This window comes from Plectrocnemia conspersa, unplaced genomic scaffold (assembly GCF_051122295.1).
Source record: "Plectrocnemia conspersa isolate PC_06_02 unplaced genomic scaffold, ASM5112229v1 ptg000006l, whole genome shotgun sequence".
NCBI classification, from domain to species: Eukaryota; Metazoa; Arthropoda; class Insecta; order Trichoptera; family Polycentropodidae; genus Plectrocnemia; species Plectrocnemia conspersa.
Genome location: NW_028277170.1, coordinates 4981610 through 5006458, shown reverse-complemented (window position 1 = coordinate 5006458; position 24849 = coordinate 4981610). Strand labels below are relative to the sequence as shown.

General features: G+C 28.4%; 1 protein-coding gene across 3 annotated transcripts in view; it reads right to left on the bottom strand.

Moving 5' to 3' along the window:
• LOC148234077 (glutamate receptor 1-like) overlaps positions 1-24849 on the bottom strand; it is a 393208-nt gene that overhangs the window by 367038 nt on the left and 1321 nt on the right. The window contains exon 1 of one of the 3 annotated variants that reach the window (XM_088187824.1): positions 12888-13095. The exons of the other annotated variants lie outside the window; for them this stretch is intronic. The gene's annotated coding sequence lies outside the window, so the exon portion shown is untranslated. Of the gene's footprint in view, positions 1-12887; positions 13096-24849 lie in introns of those variants that run through there. 3 annotated transcript variants of the gene reach the window in all.

The window sequence follows — 24849 nt, the reverse complement described above, 5'->3', positions numbered from 1 at the left end:
CTATCTAATTTAAAGTAGATAACTGTAAAATATGCGATTTTTGGAAATTCCAAAAGCTTGTTCTCACAGTAGTTTCCAAGGCTCAAAACATAAAAAAAAATTCGCGTAAGGGCCCACTAAGAACATTTATCAGGTAGGTATTTATAATAAAATTACCGACTTAAGCCGTGTGCTTTAAGTGTTTTATGATATCGGGTAACTCTCTTAAATTCTTGAATGAAAAAAATCAAACTGTTTAAGTGATATTTTATGATTAAATAAGCACAAATGATAAGTAAATATATACATACTATATCTTATGTAGGTATATTATATTTTGTTTAGACCGAATAATGTTTTCATTTTGTAATTCTATTATAAAAAATATTACCTATATTTTCGTATGTACGTATATGTATATATATATTTTAATATGTATTAAATTATGTAAATTATTTAATTAATTATAGGATCATGATTTGCTACACATTTATTTGTAATGCATTATTATTGTATCGCCCAAAAGACCGTCGCCCAAAAGGCCATCGCCCATTTGTCCGTCGCCCATTTTGAATCGCCCATTTGACCGTCGCCCAATCGCCGTCGCCCAATTGACCGTGTCCCGCCGATGGAAGCAGTCGTTAACCAGCGCGATAGATCATTGCCTTTCAATCAAATCTAACCCCATTTTTATTTTAAAAAATATATGAAATTTGTGTAATTCTAAATTATGATTTACGATAAATATAATGATAATAAATTTAATTGATTTAAGTAAATTTTATTTTAAATTATAGTTTTTAATAATCCTCAATTAAATATATTAAAAAAAATGCTTTAGGATTATCGTTAAAACATAATGTAAAAAAAATGTAAATAACTTTTGTTGGTTACAATTTAATACATTAAAATTAAAAATTTAATATGTATGCATTTAGAAAAGTATAAAAAATACAAATTATTAGGTTTTAAAAAAAGAAATAAGAAAAATAGAATTCATGTTAAATGACAACAAAAATTACAATTATATAGTTATATGATACATGTATTATTTATTAATTTAATTATATTTGATTAAAATTACACAGTTTAATTAAAAAAATATTTTTTAATTTCTTTGCAAATATTCATAGTTGATTTTGATAAATCGTTTAATGTTATAAATGCTATATATTTCAAAGAATTTGTGCCAAACCTTAAAGAAAATGCTTGAGGGATGTGTAGATCATTGGCTGATCATTTTACTTTGTCCTTTGAATGCCAAAAAAATCAGCCAATGCTAAAGTTGCCCGATTAAACAGCCTACTACTCCCGATGGATCAAAATTTATAATTTTACAGTAATTAAAAGACCATCACATTCAAGATTAGACAAATAAAATTTTCCCGTGGACATAGTATGAACATAAGAAAAATTCAAACCAGATGCATTTTTTTACATATTGAAACAAATTTATTTGCGTAAAATTAAAATGCTACGACTGATTGCAGAGGGTTGGAGCGGATAGAATTGCAATTCAATTTTAATTGGAATGTGTCTGAAATGGCTGATAGAATATTCATCGGGAAATTTAACTACGCTACAGATTATTTTTCCTATACTAATTCAAGTTAAGTTATATTTGTATATTTTTTTTTTTCATTGCTTTATTGAAAAATAAAAATATTTTGATAGTTTTCAAAGACTTTCATTTTTTGCCCGACCGATTGTTTAATGTCATCAAAGTGCAGTATCAAAAAAATAATAATTCACCTACGATAATTTCAAATCAAGACACATTCACTGTGTAGACAAATACCTATCCGGTGTTCAGTAACACTAAAAAATACTATTTTATTTTTAAATTACAAGCCATTTAAAATAAAGGTTAAATAAAAATATATAATACACATATTTTACTTATCTTAAAAAATGCATATTAGCCTTAAAATACTATCAATTAAATAAAATGTTATTAAAATATTTTACAATTAAAAATCTCACATTTAAATACAAGCATACATTCCAAAGGGCATATTAATTAGGTTACTTATTTAATATAATTTTAAATACTTTTTGCAGGTGCTTAAAGCAACGCTACTGGCCTTTAATTATCAATGCGCGACTGTCACCCATAATTCTGGAAAAAAGGAGAATCTCAAAATTAAATTATATATAAACCAGAGGCAATGAAAATAAAATTAATAAAAATATATTTATTTTTATTAAAATATTTTTAAAGTGATGCACTTTTTCAATATAAAACCGAACATCATTATTTATATACTGTGAGTCTCTGAAATATACCAGCTAAATTGAGAAAAATCTGTAAAGAATATATCTACCGAGATAGTAGACTTCTATATTCTGCCAGCATTGATAACCTTGAGAATGAAATTGTGCGACATTTCATGACATTGAAAACCAATCCGTTAATGAAAACTGAATTACTCCTGCAAACATTAAACTGCTTCTCTAGCCAGAATGTAAAATAATTTTCGTTAGGTCTGAATATATACATAGTTGTGATCTCCTCATAATTACAATCTAAGATAAACCTCCTATGAAATTCATTACAAATTTAATGTTGAATATGTATATGTATTTGATAACATATTTTGTAAATTAAAACAATTGTTTACACTTGTTGTATATAATCACCTCAATGTCAAAATGAATTAATCTATTACTAAAACATGTTTGATGCTAACCAGTGTTATCTGACTCTGACATTGTGTAATGCACTCCAGCTAATTGAGGCTTCATTTAAGGACACTCATTGTTTATTATATCATTGGGTGCATCCGTTGCTATTCTGTGTCATCTATCGCCATCTACCCATACGCCCGTCTTATTATCTCGCCTGATTTACAGTCCCGGGCGCTCGCGATATGAATCTGGCCGCCGAATTCGGACCTGGTGGCGCCATATCACGTATAACATTAATTATCCGAGCCTCTATCTCGCTCATGCCTTTGATTCCCACATCGGGGTGACCATGCGTAAACTGCGAGGGATACGCTTTAGACGCTCGTTTAGACACTAATGTAACTGGCGAGCGTGTTCATAATAATAGAATGTAGTAGTTATAATTATCGTATTTGGGTTCTCCAATAATAACATTACCACAAAATTTATGTCAACGAGAGGTGGGTTTATAAAATTAATTAGAATAAAACAAATTATCTAGACAAATTTTGGCAGCAACTCTCCAAAGTGAACAGTGAAGTAGTAGATAAAATAGATCGGGTGTAAACTATCTAGATGCACACTTGTAATATGTTTGATTTATATTCAAAATAAAGTGCTTGCCACTATCGCGCACCTTAGACAAATATTTATTTCATTTCTTTGATTTAAATATTTTATTATATATCTAACGCATAGCACCTCACAAAACCACTATCCACAAATACATCTTTTATTCCTCCCACGTGCTGTCCCTTTTAATAATTTTGACTTGTGTGTCACATTCTTTAGAAGTGTTAGCAAACTATAAATTGCCAACTCGCATCTCCAAAGAGATGTGGAGCAATAATATACACAAAAGAGAAAGAAACTTTTCGCCTAATCCGACGCGAGCCAAGTAAAAAATCTAAAAATCCCGTGACACGCGAATGTTGCGCCCTCAGCTAAAATTTGGCGAGCATGAAAAGAGTGTCTGAGATGTAATCTGGACGATAGAGTCTACATATACGTACATAGATATTTGGTGGAAAATATTCCTGATCCTATTATGCTCGCTCGGTAAAAGTTTGCTTGTATGAAGAACCCTTGAATGTCAACAAGTTTTTCAATATCTTAAATTGTAATGGAAGCACTAATAGTAAAATTCATTGCGATTATTAATAATAATACTAATAAAATGATTTTATATGTGAGAGTTAAACTTAGACGAGCTGTGTAATTTTATTAAAAATATTTATTGCTGCTTCTACCAGTTCTTTATTGCTTTAAATTTATATAATAATAAAGTTTAAGAGCTTTTAAGTAAACAAGCTTTGCCTAATAAATATTTATATGAGCACATAAATAGTGTTTTTTTTTTATTATAAAAAAGTCTTTTGAAAAGTATTAAAATATACAATATAATTAAAGAACAATATGTCAAGAAGAGACGGCAAAAGCTTAAATCATATTTATTTAAGCAATATTTTTTTTGAAACAATATTATATAATTGAATTTTTCTAAAAAACAAGTTTTGTATACTAACTAATATTATAATACAATTATATACAGTTTATTAAGTTTATTTCTTAAATCCCTTAATACGCTGACATTACACATTGACCCGCTTAATGTTAGCTACGAGGAGCTGGTCCAGCCCGTATCATTTAATTTAGATATTTTATTATTTTTTAAGCGTAAATAATAGTATCTTGTGAAAGAGAAACAATTCACTAGCGCCGTGATCGAATCGAGCGATAAAATTCTCTCGCGGCATTAAAAAGGTTATAAGTTAGAAAAATAAGTATCGTTAAAAATTGGATATTTAAAAAATAAAAAATAAATATTTTTATATAAGTTAAATTTAGCAAATTAGGTTCTAAAAGGATGCATGTCTGGTCTTTAGCACTCTCTTTGGTTTATATTAAAGTTAATTTTGAGATCATCTTATTTTTCAGAGTTGTGAAAATGCTCGAACCCGATTTTTAAAAAGTGTGCTAAATTACAGGCCAGTAGCGTTGCTTTATTAAATATATGGGCCGCATTATATCTTCTATGTTAAAAATGTATCGTTAGAATAATAACAGCCAGCAAAGAAAGACTTTTTAAAATATATATTATGAAAAAAAAGTCTAATTTTTTAACACAACAACTCAACAGCAGTAAAAATAAATAACAATGAAATTTAACCCCTTGGACGCGTTAATCAAAAATAATTTTATTTTGATTTTTTTTTAATGAAAATTTCACCTTAATGCCGTGTTAAAATGTTTTGATTTTTATTAACTTAAAATGATATTTTATGTTTATTAAAAAAAAAATTTTCTTGAAAACTTTTTTAATACCGATTTTTGCGTAAAGAGATACAAAAATCAATTGGGCGACTTTAGTTGATTTTCGCGTTTCAAGGGTTAAATGATTTACTAATAAAAGTTATTGGAATAGTGGTTAAACGATAAGTGGGATTACTTGACAAAACATAAAACTAGAATACAGATAGCGAGTAATTCTTGTATACGATAAAAAATGTGCATTATTCGATGCTACGTATTTGAAATGTGGTGCTTCAGATAAGCGTTAAAAATATGATGGGTGGATCGTCAACGAATAACAAAATATTTGATATTAAAAAAAAACTTCAGATCAATACAAATTATTTTTTAAATATTTTCCAATGAAATTATAGTGCAGGAAAAAGACGCATATTCTGGCTTAGAAACTTGCTGGACTTGTAATAGTTGCATTAAAAATTAAAAATGTTATCATTATTGCCAAATTTCAAAGAGAAAAGAGACAATAAAGAAGTAAATTATATAACTATAATATAAACAAATAATGGTTGTTGAATAAATTTAGTTGACACTGATATGTTTTCATATAAAATTAAAACTGTTTTAAACGAGGCTGACACCTACGCCAAAATCAAATTTCACCCCGTGTACATATTGCATAAAATCCACTTTCGGCGTTGTCCCATATTCTGACAATATTGTATTATCGTCAATGGCCGAGGGGTTGGGGTGTTGTGTAGTTTTCAAATCCCATCCCCGCCGAGCCAGAGTTGGGATTATCGCCAATGATACAAACAGCATTTAACCGTTACACGAGTGTTGGACCATAAATTATAATTAGCCGAACCATTATCGCAATCAAATTTTACAAAGCTCGGAATATGCGCGAAATTTTGCCATTGACACAAATAATATGTCACGTCGGGTGTGAATAGGGCGATAGTTTATTGAATGGTGTTAGAGTGGTGTGGGTGGAAAGGGTTGAACTTTTGCGTGATTGAAACATCGAATGACAAAAGTTACTTTGACCTGGCTTAAAAGTAAAATGTGCACTGCAACAGTAATAGTTTTAATGCCAATAATCAATATATTTTTTTGAATGTATAATGTTTTAAACTTTAATTTTTTTTTTACTTCGGCGGCAATTTAAAATTCTTCTAAAAGTGAAATATCTATGTGTTCTTCTTAAACGCGACTATCCCAAGGACCAGCTTTTTTAAACGCATCTATCTTATATTTCAATGTAAAAATATTTGTGAAAATTTCATAGAAAAAGATAAGCCAAAAAATAGCCATTCATTCATCATCTAACAAAGGCTCTAACATGGCTGAAATTTGGTCTCACAGATATTCTTAGTTTATTTCTTTTCTCAGTTTATCTAATCGTGAAAAAACCTTTAACCAACGCACTTTTGAATGTAGAGCGAAATTTTAAAGTTACTAGTCCCTATTCTGGTCAAAATCTTAGAGTTCACGGCTGGACTTAAAATTTTGTTTATGATTTTAACTTCGTTTACTTTTCAGGAAAGTGCTTATTTGCAGCTAGGTCCTCTTATGGGATCATATTGCGAGTGTTCAATATTTCTGGATGAGCAACAGTTTTAATTTTTGCTACTACACTAAAGCGATATCCAGTCATGCTTGCAATACCATCGTAAACACTACAAAGCATATTCTCCAGTCCAAGCTATGCGCTTGTATATGACATTGTATGATATTTTTTGATGCTAACTACAATAGAATGACCATCTATAAACGTAGAATTACGCGTAAAATCAAATTAAACTTATAAATAATTCTCAATGATATCTATTTTAAGGAATAATTTATTGTCATCTGCGAAAAGAAATAATTTAAAATTATAATAACTTTTTTACTAGCAATAATAAACGGAAGAAACATTAATTGGGCAAGTAGGATATAACCACATGGTCAAATTACCGCTGTAAAAGATATGATGATTATTGTAAAAGATAGTTTTAAAAAAGTAAAACTCTAGCGTGTCATTTAAATAAATCTCTGATAAATTTACAAAAAAAATGTATATGTGAAAAAAAAAATTAAAGCTATGGATTTCGTCTAATACAATCGTATGTATGTTGTTTAATAAAATTTATGTTGCTTCCCTAAATACTTATTAAGTTTGCAGAAGTTTTTTAGACAATATGAGTTTATTGTGTAATGATATATACTGACGATACAGCCATATGAACAAGTGCTTACTGTCTTAAATATATTGTGATTCAAAGACATAAAACTTTAAAAAATGTTGTCAAGTTCAATTTCGAAGATGCAGACAAACTTTAAAGAAATGAGTTTAGTAGTATTATACATAATGTATTAAACTAAACGTATTTTTTTTAACAACAAGTCATCTTAAATAAATGACAGTACATTTTCTATACTTAACTTAAATTTTCATCATAATGAGCAACATATACAATAGATTAGGGAATATAAATAATAACTTGAAACATATCATAAAAATATTTTGCCAAGTCACAAATATTTGATAAATAAAAACAATTCAAAATTTAAATATAATTAAAGCACAAAACGACAAAGCACATATTGTTTTAAAGTCAAAAGCACACATTATAAACTTTTATTTATAAAGCTTTGTAGCCTTCAAGTCCCACATCCTTGACTCTTCTGTTCCCTGTTTATGATCTTTGACCTTTATATTAATTGCGGTTTTTTGCATTTGTAAAATGTAAATAAATTATTAAAACTAAATAAATAATTAACAAGACGAATAACGGCTTAGGAAAACACGCAACCAAACAGGGCGAAAGCTTTCTTTTAAGTAAAAATTAACATTGCCATCTTTTATTTTTCAAACGGTAAGCAAATAACGAAAAAATAGTTTTTAATACAACGAATATTACTTAAAATATATTAAGCCCATTTTAAACAGTTTATCCAATATCCATAAGAATTTACTTTTTACGCTCGAAACTCTAGTTCACCCCCTACAAAAATGAGCGAGTTGAACTTTATAAAAGTACAAAGACATATTTTTGACTTTTACAATTTGTTGTGAAATATTCATGAGTTAAGCTAACTCTAAATATATTTGTTAAGTAATAAATGCAAATTTCAGAAAGATGTCTAATCAACCAGAGTTTCAGTTTTTCAATAACATCAACAATTTACCTTAAGAAACTGCAATTTAAATCGTAATTGCAATATCACTAGGATTTTAATAACGGTAATAATATAATAAAACCGCCAATACTTGTATTAATAGTATTGACATTATTATTAATATTTCAATTAATTAACAATAAAAATAATTCGAGTACCGCTCGCATTTTTCACTGTTTTTATTTATTAGCAAACACAAATCATTCGAATACCACGGCAATTATGACTTCAATATATTAAATATTTATATCAATATCCCCTTTATTGTTAAAATTCCAGCACCGTTAATTATGTTCTGTAGAAATTTGTAACGTATTGATTTTTTCGTTTGATTTTGCATTGTTTTTTATTACATTTCAATTACATAAAAACTATTTCTTTAAACTTTGTTTAGTCAGCTTATCTGATAGTTGTTAATTCATTCAAAGTCAAACTAAATACTTCATTGGTAAGTTTATGCTGTTTTATATTGTTTAATATAATTTTATGCTTGCGAATTTCACTAAAATATTTAAGTACTAAAGAGTCAGATTAAATAAACAGGCAGATCAAGTTTCGACCATTATTGAATTTTGAGTGGCCAACATTATTGACAAATTATCCATTTGACTATTTATAAATATTTTGTATTTCAAACAATACGAAGCATTTAGACAAACTTCCTTACATTTAACTACTCCTAAAAATACTTTCATTCATTTATAACATGGGTAACAAAAAAAATCTTTTTTGCACTTCCCTGGCTTGATAAGATGAAGTAGTAAATGTATGGCTTAATTTAAATATTACAACATATAGAAACCACTAATCAAAGGAGTGAGTCTTCATAACGAATCGCTATATTAGCTTCTATTCAAAAATCTGAAGCTTATTCTCGCGAGAATATCTCGAGCCCGGAACACACAAACACCACCGAGGCAATTGTTGTTGAAACAATGGCTTCGGTAGCCTGAGATTAATTTATTAACGCTGGATCTTCGACTAAACACGGTTTCATCTATTTTTATGGTCGTCGATCCACTTTAGCCGCGGCACTAAATTCACTGCCGGGCTTTGTTGCGCGCCGAATGTATTGGTGCGGCTCTATTGTCACTAATTTCAAAGGTTGACAAATGCGCCTCGAGCTCCGCATGTGTGTATGTATGTGTGTATGTATTTATGGGCCGCTTGTAATGCGGACGAACCAACGAACGGGGACTGGTAAACTGTACAAGCGATATGGGATATGGGCCGTGCGGTAAGCATGTCGCTAGCTCTGATTAGTGTTACTCGGAAGCACCAGTTTCGACAAGCTGCATTATAGTTAATAGCAGCACTCATAGTATAAGCTATTAAATTAACCCTAGAGGTTGGTAGGCCAATTATGCTGCTGAGGATTTTATGCAATTGGTGTTTTTTTAAATCAATACATACATGTATTGATTTGCTCGATATATAATAGCAGAAATTGATGGTCTATGATCTAGTGTTATTAGAACCATATTTCTCGTCACCTTCTGTGTAAACATACATGTATGTTTAGATGTTTTAAGCACACATTTGCGAATTAAACCGACGAGCGCGAAATTTTTAGAACCACGGATGATAATTTCAATTTGCGTCCGGACCAGGTGAACCAAATGAGAATTTCACAAATAAACACGCAAAATTTTTGTTGCGCTTCATATAGTATATATGTAGTTAGTGCAATATGGATTTTTCTCGGTAATTTGTTCACCAAGTTTGTTCCTGGGGGTTGTGCGCAAAGTTTTCACGGAGCGTTCCGCCAAAGTTATCGCCTAATAGAGGCGATTGTGTTGGCGGGGAACTACAATAGAACATTGTCTCACGGTTCGTTAAATGCGAAAAAGGAATCAGTATTATCGCGCATAATGCCCTTTTGAAAGAACTAGAAGACTGGAGAAAATTCGAATGCAAATTGTGTGTGTGTACATGTAGAAATAATCATAGGTGTGAATAATAAAAATGAATCCAACTATTTATTTTTAAGGTATGCCTGTAAGTATTCTAACTAAAATAGTACAAATGAAAGTTCTAATAAAAGTCCAGAGCGAAAGTAAAGTTTTATAGAATCGTGGAAAAATGATAAGTTCAACGCTTAATCTCCCTTAACCCCTTGACTTTTTAAAATAATTAAAAAATTCAATTGATTGGATATTTTTTATGTATTCGAAATTTTCTGCTTATTTATAGTATAAACTATTTTTTGTGAGTTCGCTTAGCGACACGTTTGAGTAGATATCGAATATTTTTACGATATATAATTCAAACGAGCCGCTAAGAGTATCGTAAATTAAAGAACAAAAATATTTTTATAAATATCGAACTTTATTATTTTTGATTACTTATACTGATTTGAAACCCATCCGCATTTCGTCTTTTTCTGTGAATACAACGGAAACCTTATTTTTTTCATTTAAAAATCATTTGAACACACATATAATTAAAAACCATCCCTTTCATACACAAATTCTAAGAACAAAAACCTTGCAAAATTTTATTTACTCTTCTTTTGCCACCCTCGCTGATCGGTGGTTTGCGTAACAAGCGTACCGTCGAGTGTATTTTTTTGTGTTTAGTTTCGATTTCCGATTTTTCTATATAGATGAATTTCCATAAAATTATGAAATGAAATTAATTTATTTTCAGGGGAAATATTTTTTTGCCCTTCTCAACCGATCGGTAGTCCGTATAACAAAAGTAACTAGTGTACAATTATTATTAACATGAAGTGATTATCTGTGTTTCGTTTCAACTTCTGAAGTTTTATAAAAGGTAAATTTGTAGAAAATTATTATATAAATATATATTTTTTTGAGCGTGCTCTTGATTTACATTCAATACACCCTCACAGAATGGTGGTTCGCATAACAGGAGTATTAACAAGGGCAGCCGGTCAAAAGAGCGTGCGTCAAATGAGCGCTGCATTATAAGCGCTGCGTCATAAGAGCGTTTACCAAAGTAGCGCTGTAACAAAATAGCGTGCGTCAAATGCGCAAAGAGACATATGTGCGCTTTAAAAAAGAGAGCGCGTCATAAGAGCGCAAAAATACTTAGAGAATATCAAGTAATGAATATTTTAGGAATTAGGAATATAAAATATAAGTAAATAGTGGGAAATTTACAAAGAATTAAAATTCATAAAATAAAGGTGGTAAAATTAGTATTTTATGTGCCAAAGCATAATGACGATTAAAATGATTAGTAAATGAAAACATTATTATTTATTAATCATTACGTACATACGAAAGTATGGCTCCCCATTTCCATACATACGATATACATCAGTGAGATTAAGATTACTATAAATAATACTGTAAGATTTACAATATTTGACAAAATACCCTTTTTATTTATAACTAGCTTTGAATATCGCCCCAATATTTTTAGATATTATAATTTGGAAGATAAAGATAGACATAAAATCTTGTGGTTTTTAGAAAAAATATTAAAAATAATCACTAAAATCGAATAATTAATTTTTTTGCAAAACAAGCACTACAACATTTTAAAACAATGCTCAATGAAAAGATCAAATTTCCTAAAAAGACTTGCCAAACTCCAATTGACAATTATACATTAATTTCAGTGGAAGAAAAAATTTTTAATTTCTTATTAGAAAACCCGATATCTTGGAAATATAAAAATACTGTTATTCCCTAATGATATTTGAAATTAAAACCATATTTGGACATACCAAAATATTTAGGAATTTATTAAAACAGTTTTTAAAAAAAGAATTAAATTTATCATAAAAAATGATTACATTAAAAGATTATTCTAAAACTTGAAACTTGTACAAGATTTAATATTAGTAGAAATAGTCTTAGCATACTAAATGCTCTTGCTGCACTATCAATCCAGAAAGTGTATAAAGTAAATGAAATTAAAAATTAAAATGAAAACTATAAAAAAAAAATTGTAGAATTTACAATTTTAAAAGGGGACCATATATAAACTTTTTTTAGAAACAATATTTTCATTAGCTTACAAATAATATTATTAAACTAATCTCCCTTAGTAAATTGATTAGTGTTTTTATAAATCGATTCATTATTTTATAGTTTCGGGTAAATGGATCTCTTGATGCAGAGGGATTATATTAGGTTAACAATATTTACTTAGCGCACCATACCAAATAATTGTCATAATATTTAAGATTAAAATAAGCATAATCCATCTTGTTTTAAGTGGTTAGATATCGTTCCTACTACTATTACTGTCACAGTAATAACATTATTATATCGTCATTCTTATTTATATGAATAATTTGTAAAAATAAATCGATGTATGTATTTATAAATAAATAAATAGAGAATAATATTATTATTTGAGTTGTCGATAGTTGTCAATCGCTGATTTGAATAGTGTGAGCGAAATAGCAAGCTCTGCTTGCATCTCGCTCTTTTTTTCCGTCATACTAAAATCGTTTTTATTTGATAACAGACACACAATATTAAGTAATAATTATGCACAATTAGAGCATATATCAAAATATATCATCAAAATATAGATACCCTTCGATATTATTGGTCTTAACACCACACGAAACGACCATATTCCGATTAAAAATTTTACAATAAACTTATTATTGAGTTATTTGCATAAGTTAAAAATTGAATATTACTAAAATGTGTTTACCGGAAGTTTTTTGACCATTAATAAATTAAAATTGGCAAAACTAGCTCCAATACAAAGCCAATAAATGCATTTCAAGTTTCATCGACGTACGAGTGCAACGCTTGGAATTCGATGTCGACCAATTGTCGAGTTACAAGCGCAAAGGATTAACTATATGACTCATAAAATTAGAAAGACATTACCTTGTCAATAGCATGATGCCTAGATTTGCAAATATCCTCGCGGTCTCGCGCTTTCGACGTTTGTCCCTACCCCCGCGAGTCCCGCGGGGGTAGGGACGCGTCGCGTCCGTTGCACGCCATGGAAAAATACTGGTGCAACGGTGCCTTGCATAGTAACAATATTATTAACACTAATTTGAATTATACACTGCTTAATTTTAGCACATACGTTGAATTACACTATCACTTTATAATTAAAAACATCGAAACGGATATTATTATAAAAAAATATGAACGAGAACACTTATTCGAGAAAAATGTAACAAAACAATTTATTCGACCGTTTACGACCGAGGTCGCATACCTACTGGTGTGTTTTTAAATATTTCTAGATGCATCCAGACAATTCAAGGTTATACTTCATTAAAAATAACAAATGTCATTCACCTCTTTGTCTATTTTTAAAATATTTATCTTCAATTCGAATTATTTTAATGCAAGTTGTTTGTTTTTTTAATGCGAGAGTGACGCGAAGGCCACCTTGCTGTTGTTGTTGACCTATTTAAAGTATAATGTCGAAGATTTCAAGTTTATTTATATGAAAAATAATATTAAAATCTAATTATAGTTAAAACATTCATTTTTATTTTTATATCGATACCATTTGTTATTTTTTTAGAAGAACTAATGTTATCACTAAAATTCAGTAAAAATATAAAATAAGGAGAAAACTGACAAATAAAACGACTCAAAACAGTGCAACACAATTACGAAATCGGCTAGCGAATACTTTAAATAATTTACATGATTAAATACTTCACCAGTCGAGACTCGAGTAGATATAGAATTTAAAGAATAGTTATAAACTAAATTGAAATGCAAGAAAATTTTAAAGATATCTTTAAATTTCAACGATCACCGATGGTATAAATCATTATAATTAAACAAAGACTGAAACAAGGAAAAGGCGCATATTTTAAAAAAGTTGCATCGGAGGATAGAAAAAAATTTCAAAGGAATGATTTTAAAAAAAAATTGTTTAAATAAATAACGAATTCATCGCAATTGCCTTATTTTTTTAAATAATCTATTGTCTTTTCAATGCATTATTTTTGTTAAAAGCGGAAAATCAGATTTTATCTAATGCTATATGTAATCAAAATCGAGGGATTGAGGATTAGAAAAATATAAACAGAACTTCCGATCATGAGAATTCTGCATCTTATTGTGACGCATATCTTTAATGAAAATGTTTCAAAATGTAGCTGAAAACTGATGTTTTTATGGATGGAAAAAAACCTAAAATGTTGTAATATTTAACTGAAAAATTGTAAATTTAATACCTACATTACGCTAGTACGTAACGCATTAAATTATTGAAAGTTGTTTATACCGTAACAAATTATTTAAGTGACGCGTTCCGCATAACGAAACCGAGCATTCTCGACGCCCAATGAAATTTTTTGGCAATGAACATACAAAATCCCCATCACTTTTCGAATAAAACTTTCAAGTCATAGACACAAGTATAAATATGCTTAAATTACCTCTGCCTAAAATATAAGAGAATTCCGCTAAGCACGGTGATCTAGGCAATGTGCAACGTAACAATTACCGATGCTGAAATGTATTCGATTGTCAATCGACCACCTTGAGTAAGTCCAGGTCGTTCTGTAAAGAGAGTGAACCCGAATTTGTGCGTATACTCTGAAACACATTCAGGTCATCAGCATTATATAAATATTCTAAAATTATTATTTTTTGCATGTATATATGTCATTAATTATTATAAAAAAAAACAGAAGATCCAGATTAAATCTCTGGTACGAAGCGACAATTGCAATAGCTTACATTCTGATGGTGAAAACTTTAGTAACTTAAATAAAAGCTAACAAAACCATTCCAGAATCCGAAGTGATTTAACTTCTGAAGAATTAGCTTATGACAAACTTTATGAATGCATTTTAATATATTCTTACCTAGATAAAAATGCAGAGTTTAAAAGCTAGCTTAATAGAACAATTTAATTATTAGACAGTTTTTACCATCTTTATTTTCAAAGTCAACTAATGTATATTGCATTTATAAAGACGATATAAAAATTAAATGGTCTTTATTATGTCGTATTAAAACAATTATGTTTTTATTTAATATTTAAAATTTTATATGTATTAGATCTGATCGTATCAAATGGTTTGCTAACTATTTAACTGTTACTAGAGTACACTAGGGTAGTAATCTTAAACGTTTACTTTTTAAATAATAAAATATAAACACAATGATTTATAATTTATTATATAGATGTCACCGATTCTCATACTTTAATTATAGTAGTCAATATCTACTTTTTTATATGCACTTATTAACTTAGTCTATTGCTACTTATTCACACTGTTGTGACGTATTTAATAATATAAGTGGTATTTGTCAGTTACAAATACCTGATAGACCTGGGCTTATATCCCAAATGAAACTTTGTTCTAATTTATATTGTGTCTGAAGGAGCAGAATTAGTGAATATTTTATAATTAAAAATCTGATTAATTAAAACAGATAAGGTTTTCCAAGACCTTTTAGTTTCGTAAATAAATAGTTAAAATAAAATCGAGCTAGATCGAATATGTATTTGAAAAAACACTAAATTTAATTTAATATGGATCTTACAATTTTGCGTTTAAAATATTTTTTTTATATTTAGAATTGTAGAATATTTTTTTCGTTAGTTCGTACAAAATATAAAAAAAGTGTCAGCTGCATTTTTTTTGGCAATGTTATTTTTAGTTTTTATATGATTATTTACTAGTTTCAAGGATCTTAGAATGTGATTCGACCATCTAGTACCCCATAAAAAAATCGATCGTATTCTAAGAGTTTAATTTATATCGTGTATTTAATAAAACATAATTTTTTTAAATTATGTAATACGCTAAGTATATCTAGTTATAGGAAAATATCAAGAAGATATTAATACATATCTTATTTCTTGAGATGTAATCATTTCGACTGTGGTATTAAATTATGATCAGGTATTGTATGTCTCTATTCCTCAACCCTATTAATAATGGCCCAAAAGTATCGAATTTCAGACGAATCAATAAGACAGATAACTTATTGTATTACCATTATTTATATATTATATCCAGAATTATTCATACATTACACACACTAACACTTTTATCTTTTCTCACTCTCACTCAATTCAGAAAAAAATCTTTTGATATGACACAATGGTACATTATCCCTTGACAATCCTTCTTTCATAATAATAACAACGCATCGAGAAAGGATTCGCACACACACTCGCCTTATTCTTCCTTCTCGGTTCGCGTCTGTATTATTATATTATATATCACAACAATAATAATAATGATAATAATGATGATATTACCCATACATATGTATCCCTTCCATGGAGAAAAATGGTATATAAATATCGTTGTATTGTTCAACGCGCCAAGGATACATGAATAATGCATTGGCTGTGCGTTCACATATTGAAAATATTAAAGGGAATGCATTGAATAACAGTAATACGTGACTTTTATGCAAAGTTTAACATTTTTGTATGAAAAACATGAACAATTTAATTAAGTTGCTTTAGGCTACTTTTAAAACATGCCATTAAATTAATTTAATATATTTACAAATAATATTGGGGGATTTCCAAAGACTGTTTGTCCACCAAAAAACTATTTTTTTTTAATAGGAATATTTATTTATTTTTTCGGTTACTTGTTAAGAAAATCTATTAGGCACGCGCGTATTTGCCTAATGCAATTAACCTAGAAACCGTAGCGATACAAATTAAAAATAAAAATAAAATAATAATGATCATTGAGATCACTCCGAAAGAACTCATCTCCGGGAGAATTATACCGCCGGGTATAATTCTCCCGGAGATGAGTTGTTTCGGAGTGATATCGATGCTGTGTATTGAATTGAGAATTCAGTCATACCAACCGGAAACTTAATGCCAGGCACTCGCATTGGAATTTATCTGGATCGAATCGATCCTAGACGACAGTTTTTAATTAAGTAAATAATACCGAAACAATAGTATACTTTCCAAACTCACCAATGCATCACCCGACCAATAATACGACGCCGCCAACTCAATAAGGGTAACTCTCGAATATAAAAAAAAATGCACTGTATCTAGGGTTCTGTTTCCGGATTACCTTCCGGTGTTTTTAAGCTGGAGGGTGAAGTCGAAGTAATCTCTTAGATCACATTTAATTATGCAATAGCTGATTGGAAGGGTTTTCAAAATAGTATTACAATACGCATTCCGTCAATGCAATAAAATTGTCTAATATAAAAGAAGACGATATGAATTACATTTTATCCGTAATCCAGCAAGCAAAAATTGTCTATGTCCGTACGGGTAAATATATATTAAATAAAATCGTACATACACTGAAAATACTATAATTTGTTAAATTTAAAAATAAAATACGAAAAATATTGCAAAAAAGCGCATCTCAAAACAGTAATAAAAATTCGCATTCAAATAAAAATAATAAAAAAAAACGACTGGACACTAAAATTTAAAAAATTGCACTTTACGTATAATTTTGGAAAATAACGAAAATTAAACTTCTTGGAAAATAACGAAATCGTTTAAAAATAAACATTCAGAAATTCCTCTGTTAAAAACTGGGAACAGCATAGCCAATTCTACCCAGAATAAAGCGGATTTGTTGGCGAGCGCTTTTGTCACATCATGTGTGCGACATCAGTCACACAAACACGGAAAAGAGAGTTAGGAGTGCAATTAAAAAAAATTAAAATCAGTTTTAAACGTAAATTAAATTACCGATTTTACTCTATTAAAAATTTTAAATATCACTAAATATCATTTTCGTGAAATAACTTTCATTTAAGTGTTTTCAATTCTTATCAAACATTTTTACTGCGTGCCTTTCTTTTGGGTACTTCCCCGCGATCTGGAAAACCGCAAAAATTCATCCCATCAAAAAAACAAGACAATGACTAATTATCGCCTGATAAGTTTACTTTCATCAATTAGTAAAATTTTTGAAAACATAATATTGATAAGGCATAAAGAATCGCATAATAGAAAACTAATAAATAAACAGTTTGGTTTCCGCGAAAAGCACTCGACCACTCATCAAATAAATAGACTTACTGAACACATATCTGCCAACTACAATATGAAAAAACATACAGGCTTAATAATGATAGATGTGGAGAAGCTTTCGATACTGTGTGGCAATAATACAAGCTGGAGTACTCCAGGAAAGTTTTGTCGGACTGTTTCTATTCATACTGTACACAAATCCTTAAAAACACCCATCTTTAAATGTATGCTGACGATACAGCTATACTAACCAGTTTCCACTTCAACTAGATTAAAAAAAAACTGAAAAACTTAAATATTTACTTTGAAAAATATAAAATCAAATTAAATGAAAACAAAACCGAAGCCATTATTTTTACAACCCGCCGACGTTTACCCCTACTTTTCAAAAGCGAGGAAGGCCCTCCCATAGTATTGAGAAAGAGTGTTAAATACCTGGGCATTCACCTAGACTCAAATTTACAAACACGTAAAAGAACTTCTATGAAAAGGACTTACTGCTATCTCTGCTCTAATATTTTATAGAAAAAGCGCGCTAACAACTAGAATTAAAATTTTTCATTATAAATAATTAATTAGACCCGGTTTGGAACAACACGAGTAAAACTAATTTTTATAAACTACTAAAAATAAAAAATAAAGCAATAAAAATAATTTATAGCACTCTATCTTATACGAATCTTAAAAAGCTACATAAAATAGAATTCCAACACTAATATAACATTGGTATTATCTCACGGATAAATATTATAAAATCATTTTGCGAGAACCTATTAACCCACTGATATCTAGTATTGGTAACTACGACAGTAAAAGATTTCAATTTATAAAGGTATCGTAAGAATGTTACCTTAACTTTTTTTTTATTAAAAAGGAGTATTTGATTATTTACGGTTTTTAAATTATGATTCCAGAATGAAGCCAACTCATCGAGAACGATTGTCAAAGTGAAATGCGTTTCTCATAAAAAGCTGAACATTTTATAAGAATTATCGCAGACGTCATTTATGTCTAAATAGAACCTATACTTCTTCTCAAAAGTTTCTCTAGCCTTGGCAAACGGTATCAAGAAAATGACACAGTATGGCACTTTCTGACAATAATTAGCAGACGTTTGATGAAAGCCCATCTTCATAAAGAATTTAAATCACTCTGTAGAGAAAAGGGTTATACAACAGATCGAATGCATTTAAATCATCTGAATACACAAAATAAGTTGAATTTATGTCATTTATAAATACGTGCAGATCAGAGGGCCTAGTTTGGACTTGAACTTGAAAGTAAAAAAAGAAGATGTCTTAGTTACGAAACTTATGCTTATAAACAAGGATGACAACTGATGAAGTGTTTCATGCATCGGACATCGAACACGAATGACCCTTTACGTAGTTTGCCTGTTTTAAATAAAAATAAAGTATCAATTCAATATAAGCATTTAAACTTTTAGTCTGTATTAGTAATAAATATGTATGTATTTTAAAATAAAAAAATTGATTAATCATGCTGCCTTAGACATTTCATTGTTTGCAAAATAGAATTAATTTAAACTGTTTCAAAACTGCAGCAGGATATTAAATTATGTGAATATTTGATAAAATACATTAACAGCGATCCGAATATATTCTACCGGATGTAAACATTACTAGACGTTTCCTTCTGAAACGAGCTTTGTATTATTCATAATACAATTGCACTGTTCCTACTTATTTAGCGTTTTTCTATGATTTATATTTATTAAGAAATAAAAAGTAATGATTATAACGATGTTTTTTTTAGATCAATATTCGTGCCTTATCCAAATATGTTTTTTTTTATAAAAGTTAAACTAATAAATAAATGCAAAATTTATGATGCATATTTTTGCCTAGATATATTATTAGCATAATAATTCAATTTTTTTATCACAGAGCTTTTCCGTAACGATCTCAGAAGCTTTTGCTTCAGATCGCAAAAATTCGCTATTATTATTTGTTATATTGCGATTTTTTATTACCATCATAGCTATTATGCTCTTTGCGAAAATATATAAAATAGCAGTATGAGCGAACAATAAATTCCAATTACTTACAAAACGTCTTTTGTAAAAAAATACTTATTGTAATAATTCTCTTTTTCGTATTTAAATGCGCTGTTGATATTAAATAACTATTAAAATTGCATGAATACAAATTCAATAAAAAGATTTCTGTTTGAATACATTTTATAATAATACTACTGTAATAGGTAATTTGGAAATGAGTGTCTTTTTTATACGTCAGTAGAACTTTGTGGCACGTTTTCTCCATATTCCATTATTTAAAAAAAGAGCCCCAAAATATACAATGGTAAAATTTTTACCAATTAAACAATTTGCAAATTATATTCATTTCTCAAAACAAATTTAGCAACTAAGCTCACTAAAACATTTTATATAGTACGTATTTGTTAAAAAAATTAACAGTAAATTATGATAGCAAGAATAGTTCTTAATGTAAGAGACCAGCAATGTTGTCTTTACTGTAGAAATGGAAGCTAAACTTACTCAAACTATTTATCAGCTGGCCGAGAAACTAAACCAGTCTGATTTAACAGTGTATAGAAAAAGTATGAAGATTGAAAAGGCTTGGAGGCAATGTTACACGTGAATTGCGCGAAGAAAACAAGTCAGCGTGTATCCGCATATCCTAAGAACTTCTGGATCTTAAAGCTGAGTCGCCTTTTTTATCAATTGATAACAAAAAATAATATGGGGGTTATTTAAAGGTCAAATAGCAAAACATACTCGTACCTCGAAGCCCAAGTTTACTGTAAAAAAAATGTGTGTATGTTGAGATTGCAAAATACTATTTATTTGACCGATTGAACATTTCATAGACGAAAAAAATATGGGCTATATAAACATTTTGAATCAAATCCTTCAGCATGATATGGCAATGGAAGCAAAAAATTGTCCGAGAGGAAGGAAAAGGTAATATTTTTAAGAGTAAATTACGTTCTGAATAATTAAAATGAAAATTAACATTTTGAGGAGATTTTTTTTGTTGCATTGAAAAACGACATTTATTTTGGATGACTCATTTTATTAATTTTTATTATTTTTTAAAACAAAGCTGAGTAACAGAGCTAGTATTGTATAAAATGCTTTATAAACAGCTTCGGTCTAAATGCGAAATGGTTCAAATATAAAGCATACATTAAATTATGCTCCGGATTCTCTGGCAGTTTTATGCGATAATTAAATTCTTTTCGTTTGTTGGCATAACGGCAGTAAACGGGTTAACGCGACCGTAGAGCGTCAGAGCAAACACAGACCAAAAAAATGTGCAATTTTCGACATATTTAATTATTCCGGGTCTTTAATGGAGGTGGATGTGTGTAACAATACAATATTCGATACAGGATGTTTATTAGAAAAATACATAAATAGGTATTTATTTTAATTCATCTTTATAAAAGAGCTAATAAATATTTATCTATAATACTTAACCTGAATCGAACTATATATATTGTTTGAGTTTTAGAAGGTTTTGAAAAAAATAATAAAATATTTATTTAAATGGGTTTTGATAATGCTGCTTTTAAATGCCTAGCTCACATTTTTAATATATGAAAATCAATCTAATATTTAAAAGAATATGAATTAAAATTTAATTTAAAATAGATAATAATTACACTATTTAGTATCAAAGTAGTGCTAGCTTTTGCTTTATTAGTAATCAAATAACCTTTTAAAAAGTCGTTATCGATTTCCTTAAATGTACTATCTAACGTTACCTTGTAAGTGGTACATTTTTGCCCACTCAAAGGGTAGCGTTCTTTAAATATATATGTACAAAAATATAAATTCGTTTGCCGTTTAATAATTTATTAATTAAAGATGAAGCATTATTTAACGAAATGAATAATAAATAAAGCTTAAGGGTTCTGTGTAATTTACTTATTATATAAAAATACAATAAAGTTGAAACGCTGTGTTTCGCGTTATTACATCTAAAATTTTAAGAAACGTACGATTGTGCTTCACAAATGTACTAACATCAGGGGCGAGTCGATATTTTGTTGCTGCTTTAATTAAGACGGCCGAAACTTTGCTGATTAAAAAAAATCTGTAGGACGTACTTAAAAATATTAAAAAGTAAAATTTGTTTTAAAGAATCGCTGCTTTATGAAATTATTTACCTCCGTCTGTGTGTATTAGGTTCATAAAAAATAATAATTTTATTAGATTTTATTTTCATTGCTCTTGAATGTATAAGAGTCTTAGATACTTTAATTATTAATCTTATTTTAATAACTTAATAATTTTAGTATTATTAAGGTAATAAAATAAGATTACAAATACACAGATGATGAAATTATATTACTCATATGATAAAATTTAATTTAAATATTTATGTACATATGCATTAAAAATATTTTACATATAAATATTCAATATAAATGACAGTTTTTATTAATATGCATAGCAATTTAACTTTGTATGAAGTATTTTTACTTTAGTTTAGTATTTCTCGGCCATTTTAGACCGTGAACCACAAAAGCATCCCTAAAATCCTAATGTGATAAAAACATAGCGGCAATGAAAGAAAAAAAAAGTCATTAAAAACTGTTAAATCATAATAGTATGAAGTGATAAATAAAGTTATAAAAATACTAAAATATAATAACTAAAGTGCATATGCTAACATAAATATTAATTTTTATTTTTTTATTTTATAAGTCAAAATATTTTACCCCAATAAAAATGTATATGTCCCTTAACATTATTTTCTAGTTAAAACTGATTTTGTTTATTTTATTATAATTATTACAACTATTTTGTATTTATCTTTTGTAAGTAAATATATATAAAAAAATAATTTAATTAATTATTTATAAATAATATATTCAACAATATTGTTTTTACAAGTAGCTCTATTTTTAATGTAATTAACTACATAACCTAAGATATAACCTTAATATTTATTTGCGCTATTTATTAATGTATTGAGAATGTTGATTTATAGAGGTTTATTTTTAAACAAACCTCTTTGCAAATACTCTATTCTAATATCTATGCATATTATTAATTTCTATGTTATTAAATATTTATATTTATACGTCTCGTCAATTCATCAATTAAAAGCAACTTTAAACTAATGATCAACATTTATATAAAAATTGATGAACTCATCTAAGTTGGTTTACAAGTAAATATGTATGTTATGTTACATGTACAACTCAAGTAACACTTAAATTAGTGCGATCATTGAGCTTGATATGTGCTGCAAAAAGTTTTTGAGTATGGCATTAATTTGGTATTTTGTACTCAAAAATAATGATATCCAGACGATTTAGTTTTTCAATAACAAATCATCTACAGTTCTAAAGCCGCATTTAACTAAATATGGCACAGGGAATAGAAACAATAATTTTCTTGCTAAGCTTGTAATAATTAGACATTTTGCAGCTGTTTTGACACAAAGTCACGTCATTAAAATATTTTACATTTATAAGACTTATTCTTGTTACAGCAAAACCACATCAGTTATATCCACCAAATTTGGTATTTTTATCCAAGAAGGTAAAAGAATTTCTTTTGAATCTAAAAATCTGTTATTTCAGACACAAGCCATTTTATTCAAATTATCCACAATAAGAAATATAGCAGAATCAGTAAAACACCAATAAAATAGCCCAATTTTTTCATGCAATTCAAGAAGTACAATAAAGAAATATTTTCAATATGGGTCTTATTTGCTCCTTACATATATATTTTTTGGAAGATGTCTAACTTATAATAACTTACAAATAAATTTAACAATGTCATTTCGAGCTTGTCATTCAAAAACTCACTAAGAATATAAAATTGTTCTATAATTTTTTTTAGACTATTCCCCTTCGAAAACTATTTTATTTTAATATAAAGAAAAAGTATTTAGTGTGCAAGAAAATGTTTGAACAGACGTTCATATTTAACATTTGCTTTTATTAATTTAATTTATTATCTTATTTAGGCCGGTTTTTTTCTGTGAATAACATAATATACATATATTTATTAATTTTATTAATAGAAGAATTATATGCAGCACATTATGATATATTTTTCATTAGTATTTAAGTCCTATGTAAATTAATTTTATTTATTTAGTTAATTGTAAATGTTTCTAACAATAATAAGCCTGACTCTTTCTCAAAATTGATTTATTTATCTGTATTAAAAATTTTCATGCTTCTAACTTTACAATTAGTTGTGTTTTTACATCGATAGCCATCTCACCTATTATTTTACTAGCATTGCCAATGCTTAATGGTATTTTACTACATCTATGTGAATTTACTGAGAAAAACTGATTTGGCTAGATTAATTTATTCCTACTCCTTAGTATATTTTTTATTAGCTTTTCTATGAGCAGAGAAATTTCATTACTAGCTTAAAAGTACGACTAATACATCATTTCTTTATATTCCAAAATTCGTTCAAATCTTTAAATTTGGTTTGATTCTACTTTTTTATATGATTGTTGGTAATAATGTTTGCACGACATATTACTTATTTCGCGCAGGAGGATTAGAAAATAATGAATTAAAATAAGTTTATACACTTAATAGTACCCATAAGCACATGAGCACACGTCATGTTGAAATTTAGTATTTTATTGAAAGACAGGTTTGCAATATCACAAAATGTTTTCGATAAATGGATTTTTTAACAAAATAAATGCCCCACAACAAAAAACATTGCTCCATTTGACACAAACGTTTTATTTTAACGTTAAAATGTAGTATTTTTGCATTTAAATATCAGACAAAAAACATATTTATTAAAATAATTTTAATGGAAATTAAAGAACATGATAAAAATCGCATTATATAATACACAACAATAAGTTTGAATATAAATAATAATAAAAACTGCTGCTT